The following is a 16,880-nucleotide window of genomic DNA, read 5'->3' as shown; positions in this document are numbered from 1 at the left end:
CAACCATTAGTACCTCAAGAGGGAAAAAAAAAAAACTAAAAAAACCCCCAAATTCTTTGGGAAAATAATGTTTTCTAAAAGCAAGAAAATCAAACATTGCACTTTTTAATAACTAGACAAATAACATTTTATTTAACTATACAAATTTTCCAATTTTTAGTAGTCTAATAGAGATTTTCATTCAGTTCTTGTTCTATTAAAATGGCACTACTGTAAGAATCAACTACACCACAAAATATGTGCAAATGATATATCCAATAAAGATTAGTATCCAAAATATATAAAGAACTTACACAACTTACACAACTTTACACCAAAACAACCCAAACATCTAATTAAAAACTGGACAGATGACCTGAATAAACATTTTTCCAAAGACCTACAAACAGCCAACAGACACATGAAAAGATGCTCAACATCATTAATCATCAGGAAAATACAAACCAAAACCACAACGTAATATCACCTGACACAAATCAGAATGAATGGCTAGTATCAAAAAGACAAGAAATATTAAGTGTTGGCAAAAATGTGGTGAGAAGGGAACCCCTGTGCACTGTTGGTGGCAGCGGAAACTGGTGCACCACTATGGAATGGAGGTTCTTCTTGAAAAATTAACAGCAGAAATACCATATAATCCAGCAATTCCAAAACTAGGTATGTATCCAAAGAAAACAAAAACACTAATTGGAAAAGACATATGCACCCCATGTTTACTGCATTATTTACAATAGCCCAGATATGGAAGCAACCTAAATGTCCATCTGTAGATGAACGGATAAAGATGTGGTATATATATACACACAAGGGGACATACTCAGCGATTAAAAAAAAAACAAAAAACAAAGGAATCGGTGCCATTCATAACAACATGGAAGGGACCGCTTACAGAGAATTATGCAGAGCAAATTCAGACAAAGAAAGGAAAACACCATACGATTTCACTTGTACGTGGAATCTAAAAACAAATGAAAAAAAAAAAAAGCAGAAAGATTTATAAATACAGAGAACATGTGGTTGCCAGAGGGAACAAGAGAAGAATGGGTGAAATAGATGAAGGAGATTAAGAGGTACAAATTCCCAATCTCTATATATATATATATATATATATATATATATATATATGTATTTTTTCCCAGTCATAAAATAAATACATCACAGACATGAAAAGTACAGCATTGGAAACATAGACAATAATAAAATAATACTGTAAAACCATTGTATGGTGACAAATGGTGACTATGCTTATCATGATGAGCAGTGAGTATTGTACAGGATGTGCAATCTCTATGTTGTACACAGGCAACTAATACATTATATGTTAGCTATACTTCCAGCAATAAAAATGTTTCTTAAAAAAGATCTTGGTTGCAACTACTCAACTCTATTATAACATGAAAGCAGCCAGACAATGTGCACACAAGCACGGCTGTATTCCAATAAAACTTTACTCATGAAAATCGCAAATTTGCAATTTCATGTAATTTCACATGTCATAAGATCTTATCCTTCTTTTGACTTTTTAATCAGCCATTAAAAAAATGTAAAAACTATTCTTAGTCCTCAGGCGATACAAAAACAGGTAGAGGACAGTAGTTGCTCTTTCCCTCACTGATTACATACTTTCACTGAGGACAAACCAAATGCAACCGAGTTTACAGTTTACATTTATTTTTTAAACATCTTACTTATTTGACAGAGAGAGACAGAGTAAGAGTGAGTGTGAGTGTGCATGGGGAGCAGCAATGAGAGGGAGAAGCAGGCTCCCAGAGCAGGGAGCATGATGTGGGGGCTCGATCCCAGGATCGTGGGATCATGGCCTGAGCCGAAGGCAGATGCGTAACAACTGAGCCACCCAGGTGCCCCCTGAATTTACATTTTTAATTAAGTACATTAATCCTAAATGTGAAGACCAGTAACAGAAAGGGTTAAATTAAGTAAGCTAACAGGTTGCTGAGAGGTCACATACTGGTTTTTGCCTGTACCTCCAAAAAACAGGTTATGTGAAAAACAAAACTGGAACAAATGACATATGAAAGCCACAAGACCATTTATTTGGGAAAAATATTTCAGGCCATTAATTCCAGGTATGGATAAAACCAGAATTAGGCCTCAATATATGTATGCCTTTTAAAATCTTTTTTACTATAAAGATCTCCAGGTTTGCTTAAAGAACCCTTTAAACTGGTTATCAGATCCTTGCTATGATTCTAACCTGGAAATTTGAAAAAAAAAGGGGGGGGGGCGGACTCCACTCCATCCCCACAGTTCCGTAACCCAGTAGGGCTGGGATAGGACACTGGCATAGCATTTTTAAATGTTTAATGTGTCATACATGTTGCCGACAATGCTACTGCCAGCAAGGGGCTACAGCCGTAGATGAAACATATGATCCAACTGATGTATATAACCATCAGCAACTCAAGTTAAATAATAAAACAAATGGGACTCCACAGAATAACCACAGGGTCAGCTCTGTTAAGAAACAAATTTCATAAGGACAACACGAATACTTACTGTAACTTAAAAAAAAAAGATTTTATTTATTTATTTATTCAAAGAGTGAGCACAAACAGGGAGGGGCAGAGAACAAGGGAGAGAGACTCTCAAGTGGACTAAGCTCCGGAGCCCCACGAAGGCCTTGATCTCAGGACACTGAGATCATGATGAGAGCTGAAATCAAGAGTCAATGTTTAACCCACTGTTAAACCCAATGTTTAAGCCCCGAATCTTATTAATCTTTAGCAACCTTCTATACTACTCTCCCAAACAGAAGGATTTTTTGCTGCTTTTGGCAGCCTTACCACAGTAACAGGTTTCATAATCATAAGGCTCTCATATTTAGAAAGAATAGCAGAGTATTACAGAAAGTACAGTGAGCTAGGAAGCTTTTATTTTCAAGATGTGACTACTTTCATTATCTCAAAACAAAAAAAAACTTAAGGAATAGCTCTAAATCTCTGTTCTACCTTAAGTCCAAAAATACACCAACAAATGAGTCATAACCTGGAGGTATATATGAATGCCTCACTGGCATATTATGTTCTGTTTTCTCAATTTGCCAATTTTGATGTTAATCAAGATTTTCTGTTCCACAAGAAAGTTCCCCCACAATCCCTTCATTTACTGAAAAGTTCAAGGATATAGCAATATCAATGGCATAAATAAAACATATGTTAGATTTCATTAACAGACTCTGGTTAGACAGTAGTGATTAAAGCAGACATGGTCCTTGCATCCTTGATAGGGAGAGAGACAGATTACTGAATAAACAATTACAAAAAGAGCTTTGTGTATAAGCAACAAATGGGAGAAGGGAGTAGAATGACATAAGGACAAGTGGAAGGTCCTACCTATAGTGGCCAAAGGCTTCTGGAAGGTAACCTTCAAAAACTGAGACCTGAAGAATGATGCAAAAGAGACAGCAATATGAGGAGCAAAGCAGGGTCATTCCAGAAACAGAAGTAACATGTGCAGAAGCCCAGTCATGAAGATCACCTTTTTTAAGAATGAAATCTTGAGACCAGTGTTTAATTACAATGGGAAAGTGAGTGCAATGAGATGAGGCTGAAAATAGCCAGATCCTGTAGCATTCTTTAGCCTTTGGTAAGAAATGCATTTTTTCCCTAAGTGCTACTGAAAGTTCACGAAAGGATATAAAGTGGTGAATAACAAAATCCCACTTTTTAAAAGATTTTATTTATCTATTTATTTGATAGAGTGTGTGCACACGCGTGCAACTGCAAGAGTGCAAGGCCAGGAGGTGAGAGGTAAGGAGCACAGAGGAAGGATGGGGAAATACTCTCAAGCAGACTCCCTGTTGAGCACGAAGCTCACGGCAGGGCTCAATCTCAGGACTCTGAGATCATGACCTGAGCTGAAACAAGAGTCTGGATGCTTAACTGACCGAGTTCCCACTCAGGTGCCCCAATATCCCACTGAGTTTTTAAAAGCTGGTTTTGGTTATAATGGGAAAAAACTGAAAAGGGGACAAGAAATAATGAAAGGAAACCTGTAAAGAAATTTTATAGCAAATAGTCCAGGTGATGGTGGTAGTTTAAGCTAGGGCAGTAGCACTAAGCACAAAAAAAGATCTACACTGGAAAAATACTCTGGAAATAGAAACAACAGACTGGCTGTAATAAATGAGAGAAATTGAAGTTGGGTAAGAGAAATTCATTAAGAATCTTAAGTACCTGGGTTGAGCAATTAAGTTGTAATACTGCGTTTAGCGCAATGAAGGGAAAAAAAGCCACAGAGGGTGTATTTCTAGAACTGCACTGTCCAATTCAATAGCTACTTTACATTTACATTTAATTTTATTAAAAATGTAGTTCTTCAGATTGCCATATTTCAAATGCTCAAGCACCACATGGCTACCATACTAAACAATATAGATACAGAACATTCCCACTACTACAGAAAATTTTACTGGTGAGTGCTGTTATAGGAAGAATAAAGAAAAAAATAAATAAAAATAGAAATAAAGTATCAAATGCTGGGAGTCCAGCAAGAATAAAGCTGAAAAGTATCCATATGGTTGGTCAACATGCAGGTCCAATAGTGAGCTCAAGCAGAGCATGAACTGGAATGGGAGATGGAAAGTGGAGACATATCCATAAGATAGGGACACACTGTGAAATGGAACAGACAAATAAATGGGGCATTAGCTGGAGGAAAGCAAAGGGTGTCCAATTCTAGAACATTCACCCAGCCAACAACCTTTACTGACCACATATAACTTCCAGACACTCTTCTGGATACCAGGGATATAAAACTAAGACAAGACCAGGAGAGGAAGTAAAAACAAGCAAGTAAACAATGTTTCTTCAGAGTATAAGTGCCACAAACCAAGTAAGAGAATATGATAAAACAAAAATGAGTGAACAGAAAAGACTTCAATGTAGAAGTGGTATCTGAACATGAGCCATAACTGACAAGAAGAAACCATCTCTGCAAAGGTCTGGAATATACCTATATGCTATTGGGAATGATCCAAATAAGGTGGTAATACTCACTCAACACATATTTACCAGTCCACTACTGTGCAGTATGACTGTAGGCAATGGGAAGAAAACAGCCAAGGTCAAAGACAAAAATCCGTCTTTCTGGAGTTTACATTCTAGTAGACTAAGAAAGAAGAAAAATAACAAAACAAATAAAATATTATGTTATCTATTATGTTACAGAGTGATGAGGGCTAAAGAGAAACATAAAGCAAGAAAGGAGATAGGAAGTTAGGTAAGGACTGTAATTTCAAACAGGACAGCAAAAAAAAAAAAGCCTGAAAAAGGTAAGGAAGTGAGCCATGATATGGTGCATGCTTGACCAGTTGGAGGAAAAGTATTAAGTGTCACAGAAGAAGAGAAGGAAAAAGGTAAGTGCTAGAGTGCTGAACAGAGTGCCTTTACTGAATGAGATGGTAAGCACCTGGAGATTTCTGAACAAAAAATTTATGTGATCTATTGCTTTAAAAGGATTACTCTGGCTACTGTGTTGAGAATACACTTTAGGGGAACAAAGGTATAAACACGGAGACCCGTTAGAAGGCCTGTGCAGTAATCTGGGCAAATGATCACAATGGCATGGTTCTAGTAAAAAAAAATGGGTTTTGGAAAGGGAAAGCAGACACGACTTGTAGACAGAGTCTGGATATGCTGTGTGACAGAAAATGAGTCAAGAACAATATTGTTAGAAGTTTGAGTCACTGGAAAGAATCAGGTGCATTTAGGAACAACTTAAGAGAAACAGTCTTACAGGAAACTGGGAGCTCAGTTCTAGATGTATTATGTTTGTAATGCTTCTTAGACACCCCAAATTTTTTTTCAAAATAGCTGGATATTAGCATCTAGAGTTCAGGGGAGAAACTCAAGCTAGGGATATAAATTTGGAAGTTATCCACAAACAAATGTTATCTGTTTAAAGCGGTAGGACTGGTGGGTATTCGGACAACAAAAAAAGTGAAGTCCTAAAGCTAAACTCTCAACCACATCCACAAAGGTCAGAGAAATAATAGAAAAAGCAAAGGAGACTAAAAAGGAACCACCAGTGAAGTATGAAGAAAACTGCTAGCAGACACGGTGGCCTAGAAGCCAAAGAAAAAGCATTTCAAGCCAACTGTGCCAAATGCTACTAATAGGTTAAATGAAATGAGGATTGGAAATTTCTGACAGTGGTTGCTGGTAGGGGTTTTAAAGAAAAGGGAGAGTGAATATTAGCATATTTTTCAAGGTATTTTGTGTAGGTGGTAGGTGAAAGGGGAGACAGGAAGAAAACTGTTTTAAAATGAGATAAACAAAATAATCATGTTTGTATGCTCATGGGAAGAGCTTAGTAGAGAAGGAAAAACCAAAGATGCAAAAGAAGGGACTGATAAGAGTAGTATTATTCTTGAGACCAAGAGGGAATGGGATCTAGTACACAAATGAACTGGTCTGTCCTTATTTTGGAATACTACAGTTCATCCACAGTGACAGAGAAAGAGCACAGTCACAGATACAGGAGCATGCAGGTACTCTTTCAATTATTCAGTATGCTTAGTGAAACAGAAAAGCAATGGCATTAGATGAGTGAGGATAGGGAGGAGGTGCTGTGTTGTCTGAGAAATAGAAGAAGAAAAAGTCCTAGAAGAGGGTCAACTAATAGACCAGGGACCATTGGGCATAAAGCCAGAGAAGGACAAAGTTGTTGAGAGTATGTGTAAGAAAGTGATTATGATTCAACATGAAATTTCAACTGGGTATAAGTGAGGGTGAGGGATACTGAAAAGCTTAGATGTATAGATTTTAGGCTCTGGTAGAGGTGAAGGGCTGCTGGAACTGAAAGTATTTACTAGAGGAATACAACAGTGGCACACCTGAAAAGAGATTGGAGAGGATACAGTTATTGTTGAAAGACAAGGTATTCTAGGATATGAAATGGGAACATGTGGATGAATTAAGACTGAAAAATAAGAGCACTGGAAAAGAAATCAAGGAACCATAGGCATTTTTTATATCAATGTTCCTCAAAAAGCCAGACCAGACACCATAAGGAGCTTGTGCCAGATTGTACATCAACACCCTGCGTCCATTATCAAAAAAGACTTGCTGCAAAAAAAAGGTCAGCTGCATGAAACCACTGAATTTAGTGACAGGTGATTTATATTCTGGCACAAACCTCTTATCATAATCCATACTAGTAATGAACAGTTCAGATCAGATGACATTCTGAGTAGCACTATTCTACTTGGACACTGATTACCACCAAGAATTATGACAGAAAAAAGAAGAAAGTGAGCCAGGCTAATAAAGTGTTAAGGGAGCTCCTGGGTGGCTCAATGGGTTAAAGCCTCTGCCTTCGGCTTGGGTCTTGACCCCCCGCCCCGCCGCCTCTCTGCCTACTTGTGATCTCTATCAAATAAATAAATAAAATCTTAAAGAAAAAAGAAGTGTTTCAAGGAAGGAGGGAGATGACCCTCCTTACTTTTTCTTTTTTTCCTCAGACATCACAATACCTCCCCAGGAAAGTTGGCAGATGACTAAAATAAAGAGTGGTAGTGGGTAGCATAATTTGATGGGATGAGAGTAAAAAGTTTGAAATTCTGGAAACTAATGGTCAAGATGTGACAATGAGAAACAAAGACACTTTCTCTACCTCTTTGTTTAGTAGTAAGGTGTGCAAAAAGATACTGAGAGAGCTGCAAGGGAAGTAGCATTATCAAGAGAGAGGCTAGGTTACAGTGGGATTAATAAAGAGAAGGCAACATTCCCAGAATACATTGAAAATAAAAGGGTATGCTGATGAGTATGAGTTATAGAAGGCATAGTGAGTGAATTTCAGGAGGATGATAAAAGGTAGGAGACAGAAAAAAAGCAACAGGATTAGAATCTGGAGGGATAAGACTAATATAAACAAGTTAGGTGTAACTAAAAGAACAAAGTCCTTGAAAAGCCATGAGCCAGGACTGGCCTCTGACCAGGATATACTATTTCCTCCATTTTAAAGATGCAGACGGATAGGGTGGTGGAGGAGTTCCTGCTTAGGTTCTGAGGGGCAAGAGGGGACTCATTTGAAGAACGGAGAAGGTTAAATAGTCTTCCTGTCTCTGAGCTTTCTAGAGAAATGTAATATGATCTGAGTTATAACAGCAAAGGGAGAAACCTGAGGCCCCTTAGCATACAGTCAGGCTATTCTTCAAGCATGATTATTAAGTATTCTTACAAAAAAAAAAAAAAATTAGTACTTTCCAGCTTCCACTTTTGAGCAATACCAATTAAACTATCATTTCTCTGCCTCATGAGTGACCCACCACCCCCAATCTTGAGGTATTCCAGACTTTTAATCTCTTAAACTTTCTGGCCTCTTTATTTCTTATTCTATGGTAAATAGAAAGACTGGCACTCTGATTCAGGACCCAGGAAAAATGACAGCTGAATTAAGGCAGGAAATGTGACCTAAAGGACAACTATCAGATAAAGAATAACAGTTTCACAACATGAATGGATCACACAAAATATGCATAATTAGAAGTTATAACAATATAAACCTAATTTCATAGTCTCACGTGGCTTTTCCAACGGAAGATAATAAAAATAATAAAATAGCTGGACTTAAAAACCAAACTGTAAAATGCCAGAAAATAGACTAAATTTACTAATCTATCCAAAGAGTTCTATTCTATGTCCATGCACACTAGGTTTCCTGTAATATTTAATGTCTACTTTTGCATCTAAATGAACTATTAGGTAGATAAAAGTAATGTGTCACATTGCTGCAATCTTTCAGTAGCTCAGAAAAAGAACTTAATTGTAAGCCAGCACTTTCTATACAGCAGAACAGAACACCACTTGGAAACCTCCACAGTTAGACTGGAAAATATTTCCAACAAACCCTTGTTCCTGTTTTACACATATGGCACTCATCTAGTATACGGAAAACTTCAAAGACAGACTCACTCCCTACATCCTTACCCCCAAACCACTTAATTATACTTAAAAAAAGTTTACAACAATCACTCCTTAATGCAGCAAATTACTACAATCATTTAAGATCATCTTCAAATTGCATTCCCAAGAAATTCTGCAGTAAGTCTAACTTCTCACATTTTTATATGAAAAATGTACAATAAAATATATGTATATACATACATACATCATAATTATTTCAGCTATCCTAAAACCATTTTAATATAAGAAGCTTATTAAACTAACCCTTCAGCCTTTGCACATCTTTTACTTCCAAGTCAGATCAGCTACCAGCATTTCAGGTTAAGATTTATTAATCACAGATATGGTTTGTATGCCTGCCGTGAGAACTGATGAACTTGACAGAACTTAAAACAGGTTAAATATATCTCCCCCCCACCCAACTTTTTAACTAATTGTTTAACCTATCTGTTACAAATCAGCTTAAAGGAAAAATCTGTACAGCAACACGTGAATTATGAAATCATGAGTAAAACTGTGGAAACCTTAGTGAAGAAATTAAAAGACAGAAATAAATATGGGAGAAAATGGGAAGTGCTATGAAGCATTTTCACCCCAGCATCATCCAGCTGTTCACACTATTTAAGCTGCTGGGGCAGGAGCAGCCTTTTCAACAAGTTCATAAGAAATCAGAGGCAGGAAATTTCTAGAATATTATATGAGAAACTTTACAGTGGCTTTGTAAAGTTAAATGGGGAATAGTGGGACAGGGCAAGGAGTAAGCACCTCTGAGATAAATGTTTTTGTGAGAAGTCCAAAGATCAGTTGTTTGTATTCTATACCATATCATATAAATGTAACTGTAGCACTATTCTAAGATACTCCATTTTATAACCAATGTTGCTCTATGCACTGCATTTTCAGTCCAGACATAGCTTGTCACTTAAACACGTAGCGTGAGGATTAAACACCCACCTTTTCTAACTCTAGAAATGAAAAACTTTGCCCTAGGAACAAAGGATTTAACCAAAATCTACTTAACTGCCTGCATAAACATATTCTAACCAAGTAACAGCATGCCATTAATTTAAGTAAAACTTATATTCAATTATTTTTTCATTATCTAAACTTTGCTTTTAAGTTTTGGATTTGGTCTGGTAACAGTTTACGTTAAAAAGTGTAGACTTCAAACCTGGTGATTCACAGACCTGTACCCCTGGGGATAAAAATATATGTTTATAAAAAATTAAAAATTAAAAAAAAAAAGTGTAGACTTCAGGCAAAAATCAGAACATGATCTAAAAACATCAATAAAATTTCAGGCTGACATGATTGCGTACATGCAGCCAGAACATGTCCAGCATTTTTAGTGTCTTCAAAGATTAAGTTTTGAAATGTCTTTTAAAAATGCATTTTAGGTGGCGCTTGGGTGGCTCAGTGGGTTAAAGCCTCTGCCTTCAGCTCAGGTCATGATCCCAGGGTCCTGGGATCCAACCCCACATCGGGCTCTCTGCTCAGCAGGGAGCCTGCTTCCCTTCCTCTCTGCCTACTTGTGAACTCTGTCAAATAAATAAATCAGAAAAAAAACTTTAAAAAAAAAATGCTCTTTAAATAACCAAGTTGTTATTTCTCCTTTTCCTTCACCAAAACTATAATTCTTAAACTAAAGTGTTAGTTTCCCAGATTTCACACATAACACAAAAGTGCTTTTAAGTTCCCAATGTATAACCAAATGATAGAAGGCATTTTCTAAGTGCCTAAACATGACGCTAATAGTTTAACAATCATATTTCCTATGTTGTATGAACCCACAGATTTGTATCATCCTGTCATATAACAGAAATATCATCATAAAGAACTGTACTCTAAATGGGACCACCGCAGATGTACAAACTGGGAGTATCCTACCAGTAGGTGTATTTAATTTGTGCTGAATACTATCTTAAAACATGGATTTTATTCACTAACATGTGCAAATCAAAGGATGCACATTAATCTGATTTCCTGCTTCTCTCAAGAAAAAAAAAAAATCAACTGATGTGGCAACATGAACTATATTCCCACACAATAGCTGGAACTGCTGAAGACTGGCTGCTTAGAAGGGATTTGTATTCTCCAATTTGTTGTATTCCAGAGTCCCAGTTATCCTATGCCACCTGGTCCTAGAAACACTGTAACAGAAGACCAATCCTATATGGCTTATGAAAGCAATCTTACTTTTAGTCACTTATCTTGAATGTCAAAAGGTTGTACGTTATAGTAATGAAGACAAGCAGCCAATTTCAGAGATAAATTAAGTCCTTAATAGAATTTCTCCAGTAAGCTGTATGCACATACTCTTTAAAAGAACTTTCAAATCCACTCTCATTTCTCATGAAAATCTTGGAAAACTCGAACAGCAGCTATTTGATCTTAAGAGAAAATAAATGATGCAAATACCAAGAATCAACTTTAACATTACTAATTCCAAAAATGATCCATTACAAAAAAACACAATCATTCTGGAAAACCATTTGTGTAAAACAAGGCATTCTTACTGTGTTTAAAAAACAAAACAAAACAAAAACAACTCCTAACAGTATTTCTTAGTCAGTAATTATTATCAGTATTTTCAAAAAACTACAATGAATTCCAAGAGCAAAATGGTGCAGCAAGTGATACCATCATTTTTCTTCCCTACTGTCCACTTTTCTATTTCATTTCAATCACCCTTTATGTAAAACAGGCAACATTTTCAAGTTTGTCTAAATTGATTAATTTTCCACAAAATTAACATTCGACTTCCAAAAGCTAAGAATACACTTCACTCTTGTTACTCATCAGAATCCAGACTGAAACAAGTATATTCATTTAAAAAAAAAAAATTACTAGCAGAAATGTAAGTACTTTAATACAGGAGCAGGGAGAAATGTTTTTATTTAAAAATTTAAAGGACAAAATATTGGCATAGTGCATTACCATCCACAGCCTTATATGACAAAGAGTCTATAGTAACCAAGACAGTATAGTCTAGAGTTCATACACAGTGACTGAGCTAGTTGTTTCTACCTAGTTCCTAACACAGACCCATTCCTTGATAATATAACTCAGTTGAGCACTTAACTCATGTTTTACTGTGTCACTTATTTTAGACTCACTGACAATCTGATTGACTTTTTCCTAAGAATTTAAGTTTCTGTAATTCATTAGGACAGTTAAATACATACTCTTTCACCTCCAAATTATTACAGTGAGTTTTTGGTTTTATCATCATGATATATTTAACCTACTTAAAGGGGCTTACATTAAATGTAATCCCTAATTTAACTTTGATCTTTCTGCTACAAATATTGGTTGAGATGACATTTTCTCAAGACAATCTTTTAATGACTGGTATTGAGATGAATAAATTATTCTAGAATTCAAACAATTTCTTGATTGATGCTTTCTGAACAGAACTACTCAAATATTCCACATAAACTTGCTGGGGGGGGGGGGCGGACATCACAAGCATTACATTATATCCACTGGAGGGCACTCAACATGGCCAAAGCATGCAATGAAAATATGCCCTAACACTCCTCATTCTGCTGCTGGATAAGGTTTGAGGGAAACTCTGGGGGATAGGGAATGTCTCTTAGAAGAGATGCCCACAATTAACAAATTCAGAAAGGCAGTTAAACGCTAAAAAAAAGATTCCAAGGTGACTGACTTTCTCTGTTAGGAGCATCTTTCTTCAGGGAAAGTAGATTTTATACATACTTTTAAGGATAGCAGGGTTCAGGCCTCAACAGATGGATCTAGGTTTCAAACTGAGTCTAGCTCTGTCTTGCATGAAACAAAAACACAAGCAGCACTCTTAGGTAAACAGAGGAAATAAAGAACTTTCTCCTGAGTTTAAACGATAAAAGCTATACAAATTAATTCCTACTCATTTTCAAGCAACACAAACCACATTATTTTCTCTTCATGGAACCTGAGAAGTATATACTTATTTTAGCTCATTAGCCTAGTTACCCATCACATAATTAGAACATATTACATAAACAATTGTCTGTTAAAGAATGAAAACTCATTCTGCAAATCAGTATTCTCTATATGAGGGTACAAGGGAGGAGACAATAGTTAAACGCTCTGGTATAATCAGAAGCAGTTCCTAGGCTATGTTTACTATTTACTTTTATGGTATAAAAATGTTTTTAGTCAAGCTACTTCAACAAAAGATATCTACTCCGAACAAGAAGAGAACTGCAAGAAAAATGTTAAAACAACTAATGTTTTCAAAAACAATGTCACAAGTCAATACAAAGTACTACATAAGAGTTGTAATATTTTTTATTAGAAGTTTGTGCTATACAAAAAAGCATTCACCCCCCTTCCACCCTGGGTAAGCAATCAAGTATAATTCCAACCAAGTTCAAAGTACAAACTTAAAATTTACCACCTACTCATCTGCAATTATTGTCAACAACTACTAAACCATGAAAGAGAAACAAAATCAGGCTATAACTCAACAGATGTAGTCTTTCATTTGAGTAACAAAAAAAGTTTCATTTAGCCAAATATACTATCTTATAGTATATTTGCTATACTATATACTATCTTATAGTATATTTGCTATAATTTCACTGCTACTTAAAACTATAAAAAAGATATTCAGACTTTTGAATTATCCATCCACCTTCCTAGTTTCAATAATATTTATGCTACTCTTCCCATCCTCTCAACAAAAAAAAAGGGTATCTGCACATAGTTTCTTTGTAAGTGCCCCGTTCTAAAATACCCTTTGAGAAATTTGCCTACTTCATGTCTTCCCTTCCTATTTGGGGAGGTAAGGATCTATGAAAACAAGCACAAAAACTTTATGTATATGATCAATTTTTATTCGTCATGACTAATAGGAAGCTCAATTCAATTTGGTAAGTTTTAATATTGGAATATACGTTTATTCTACATAATAATCTTAGCAAAGGATAACTAACAACAGTTCCAAATAAAGAAAACTTGAATACTTGACACTTGAACACTGGTAAATGTTTTATTTTTTATCAACCACCCTATTTTAAAAACTTAGCTTTCCCTGAAAGCTATTTAAAATGACTGTTGCAGTCTCTGGGAGAGTCTTAAGCTTAGGACTCCACAAGGACTCTAAGTTGCATGCTATACTAAACTTCCTAGTGCATTTTATTTCCCCCTCAAGGACTTCAGGCTTGAATAATCTCAGGATTCCCTTAATCCTATAGAATAGTCTTCTGCAAGTTTTTCAAGTTACTGTTGCAATCACTTTAGGGCCTTGTCCTTGTATATGGCCTTCAGAACAAAGACTGGGTCAACGTAATGAATATTGGGTGCAAATTAAGCAAATTCTGAAAAACGATATTCTTCAGTAAACCTCAATGGTACTCTTTTTAAATCTAGGGAATGTGTGGGTTTAAATGTGAAAATTAAAATAAATACTACAACAGCCTTAGTTTAGACCCCAAACAAAGCCTCCAAAGTAGAAGTTTATGTCACTAATTTAAGCAGATAGTTAACGGTAAGCGTTATGTAAAGACAGTTCAAGCTATGTCTACTGTTTTGCAGGATGAAGACAAGTTAACACGAACTAAAGGTACTCAATATTCACCAAATACCATATGAAATGGCTTTCTAAATTCCACATAAAATATTTTGTAACTTCTGCTATCTGAAAAACATTAGCCTAGACTTTATCAAAAGATAGCCGTCTCTTCAAGTTGATGTCTAGTCTAAACCACCCCTATTCATGATACAAAGCTCTCATTTCACTAAAACCACTCCTCGATTTCCTTTTGCCGACCTCTGCATACCAGCAGGCCAGTCTCTCTTCATTCACTACTCACAAACTCAGGGGGGGAGGGGAGACCACAGATGTCTGGAAGATAGAAAGTATGGAGACAATGCTCCCTCCAAAAGGGAACAGAAAATGAAGGGAACAACTACACCCAACTGCTAAAGCTTTTAAGTTTCGCGGATTCTGAAGCAGGCTTTGAGAACTTCCAAAGCTCTGTTCAAAATCCTCTCCCGAGACAAAACACTGAGAAAAGTTGCAACACCTGAATTTTATTTGGTAAATTTCGTAGCGAGTGAAAAATTCACTCTGCTGAAAGGAAAACGTGCTCTAAAAATCATGTTTAGTTGCCATAAAAGTATTTGAATAAATCATTTCTACCAACAAGATTCTCGAAGCACTCAGGAGCTGAATCCCGCGGCTCACTTGATAAATCGTAAGCCAGTCGCCCTGGCCCCCCGCCCGTTTTTTTTCCAGGGTCTCACACCCACCGCCATAAATCCAAGACTCCCAGTACGTTGCATGCCGCTTTCACTCACCCACACGATACAAGAAAATATAGGTGTATGACATGAATTTATATGTGCAAACACTACTGACGCATCCCACCGCCTGCACTAGTAGTTTGGTTTCTCTAAGGTTTAAAGTTGCTTGGATCTAAACAAGCGCCAGCGCCAAACTCACATAAGCGGGGCATTTAAAAAAGGGGGGGGGGGAGCAAATCTCTTAAGAATTCTCTTAATTCGTCCTTACAACGAAAGAGGAAATCCGAACAGAAAGTCTACTGGCCCTATCGACCCAGCAGATGGGACCTGGGTGGCGTCCCAGGCCCAGAGTCCGTACCCCAACTCCCGGCTGGGGCTGGGAAGGCGGAGCCCCCTACCCCCGTCCCCACCCCGCCCCCCACCCCGGTCCGAAGCATCCAAAGGCGCAGGGTCCCTCCCCCAAACTCGCCCGCGGCCGGAGCCCCGGACGGAAACCACAGCCTCCCCCACGCCCGCCCCCGCCGGTCATCAAGCTCCTGGACTCGCCCTCGCGTCGCCCCCTCCTCGCCAGCGGCGTCCCCGGGGCCCCGAGGAGCACCGCGACCGGAACCCGGCCCTGGCCGCCGCCCTCCGCCCCCCGGGCGAGGCCCGCCCCCACCGCCTCCTCGGCGCCCCCAGCCCGCACCCCTCCCTCCGCTCCCCACCCCGGGCCTCCGCGCCGCGCCGGGCCCGGTTCCCAGCCGCCGCCGGGACCGCGCGCCCGCGACGAAGTTTGGCTCCGAAGGAGCGGGAGCAACCCCGGAAGGGTAAGGAAAGGAGCGCCTAAGCACCTCAGGGGAACAGGCTCCTCCCGCCGCTGGAGTCGGACCTTCCTCGGCCTGCGGTGGCGGCTCGGCGGGGACTGGAGCTGCTCCTCGGACCTTCCTCCGTCTCCGCCTCCCCTCGCTCTCAGCTCCTAGGGCCAGGATACCGCAGCTGCCACAGACCGAAAGGCTTAAAATGGCGCCGCACAAGGAGCTCTTATAAGGCGCACAGTGGCCGCTGTATCCTGCCGCCACCGGCGCAGCGCGGAGCGTTCCGCCGCGCGAGGACAAGGGGCGGGGCGCGGACGAGCGGCGGAAAGTAGTCCCCGCACCGCCCAGCTCCCGCAACCGACCGCCCCGAGGCGGGGCGGGGTGCCCGCGCGCTCTCCTGCAGTTCCCGGGGCAAGAGACTAGAGACTGTCCGGCGGCGCGGCTCTGGGTGGCGACCCGTGAGGGCGCAGTGGTTCGAGGCGGGGAGCTCCGGACCCCGCAGGCTAGGGGGTGAAGGGAGGACGGCACTGGGAGCCACTGTCCGGAGCCCGGCGCCCCCGCCCCGCGCGGGCCCTGACCGTGAGAGCGGACGTGGGATTGCCGCGCGCTTCCAGCTGCCTGCGGGCGGTGGCCTCTCGGCTTCGGTCTCCGGGGGTAGGGGGAGGCGGTGGCGCGGGCGCTGAGATCGGGGCCCGCCCGCCCTGGGCGCTGGTGGGCGCCGCCGCCGCCCGGCTGTCGGGTCAGGGAACTCCGGCGGGCTAGGGCTTCCGCGGTGTTTGCGGTCTGGGCCTCACACTCCCCGCAGGACTGGCTCGCGGCATATCGCCCCAAAGCCCCACGCTGTCCGGGTCGTGGATCCCACATCCCGACCGGGTTGCTCAGCCTCAATCTGGAAGTGAACCGCCGG

The 16,880-nt window shown here is 39.5% G+C and overlaps 1 protein-coding gene across 3 annotated transcripts in view; it reads right to left on the bottom strand.

Moving 5' to 3' along the window:
• CTNNB1 (catenin beta 1) overlaps nucleotides 1-16,100 on the bottom strand; it is a 39,091-nt gene extending 22,991 nt beyond the window's left edge. For all 3 annotated transcript variants that reach the window (XM_059390721.1, XM_059390723.1, XM_059390722.1), the window contains exon 1: nucleotides 16,010-16,100. The gene's annotated coding sequence lies outside the window, so the exon portion shown is untranslated. The remainder of the gene's footprint in view (nucleotides 1-16,009) is intronic.
• Nucleotides 16,101-16,880: the final 780 nt, after the last annotated feature.

Source organism: Mustela nigripes, chromosome 2 (genome assembly GCF_022355385.1).
Source record: "Mustela nigripes isolate SB6536 chromosome 2, MUSNIG.SB6536, whole genome shotgun sequence".
In the NCBI taxonomy this organism is placed as follows: domain Eukaryota; kingdom Metazoa; phylum Chordata; class Mammalia; order Carnivora; family Mustelidae; genus Mustela; species Mustela nigripes.
This window is presented reverse-complemented; position numbering and strand designations above follow the sequence as displayed.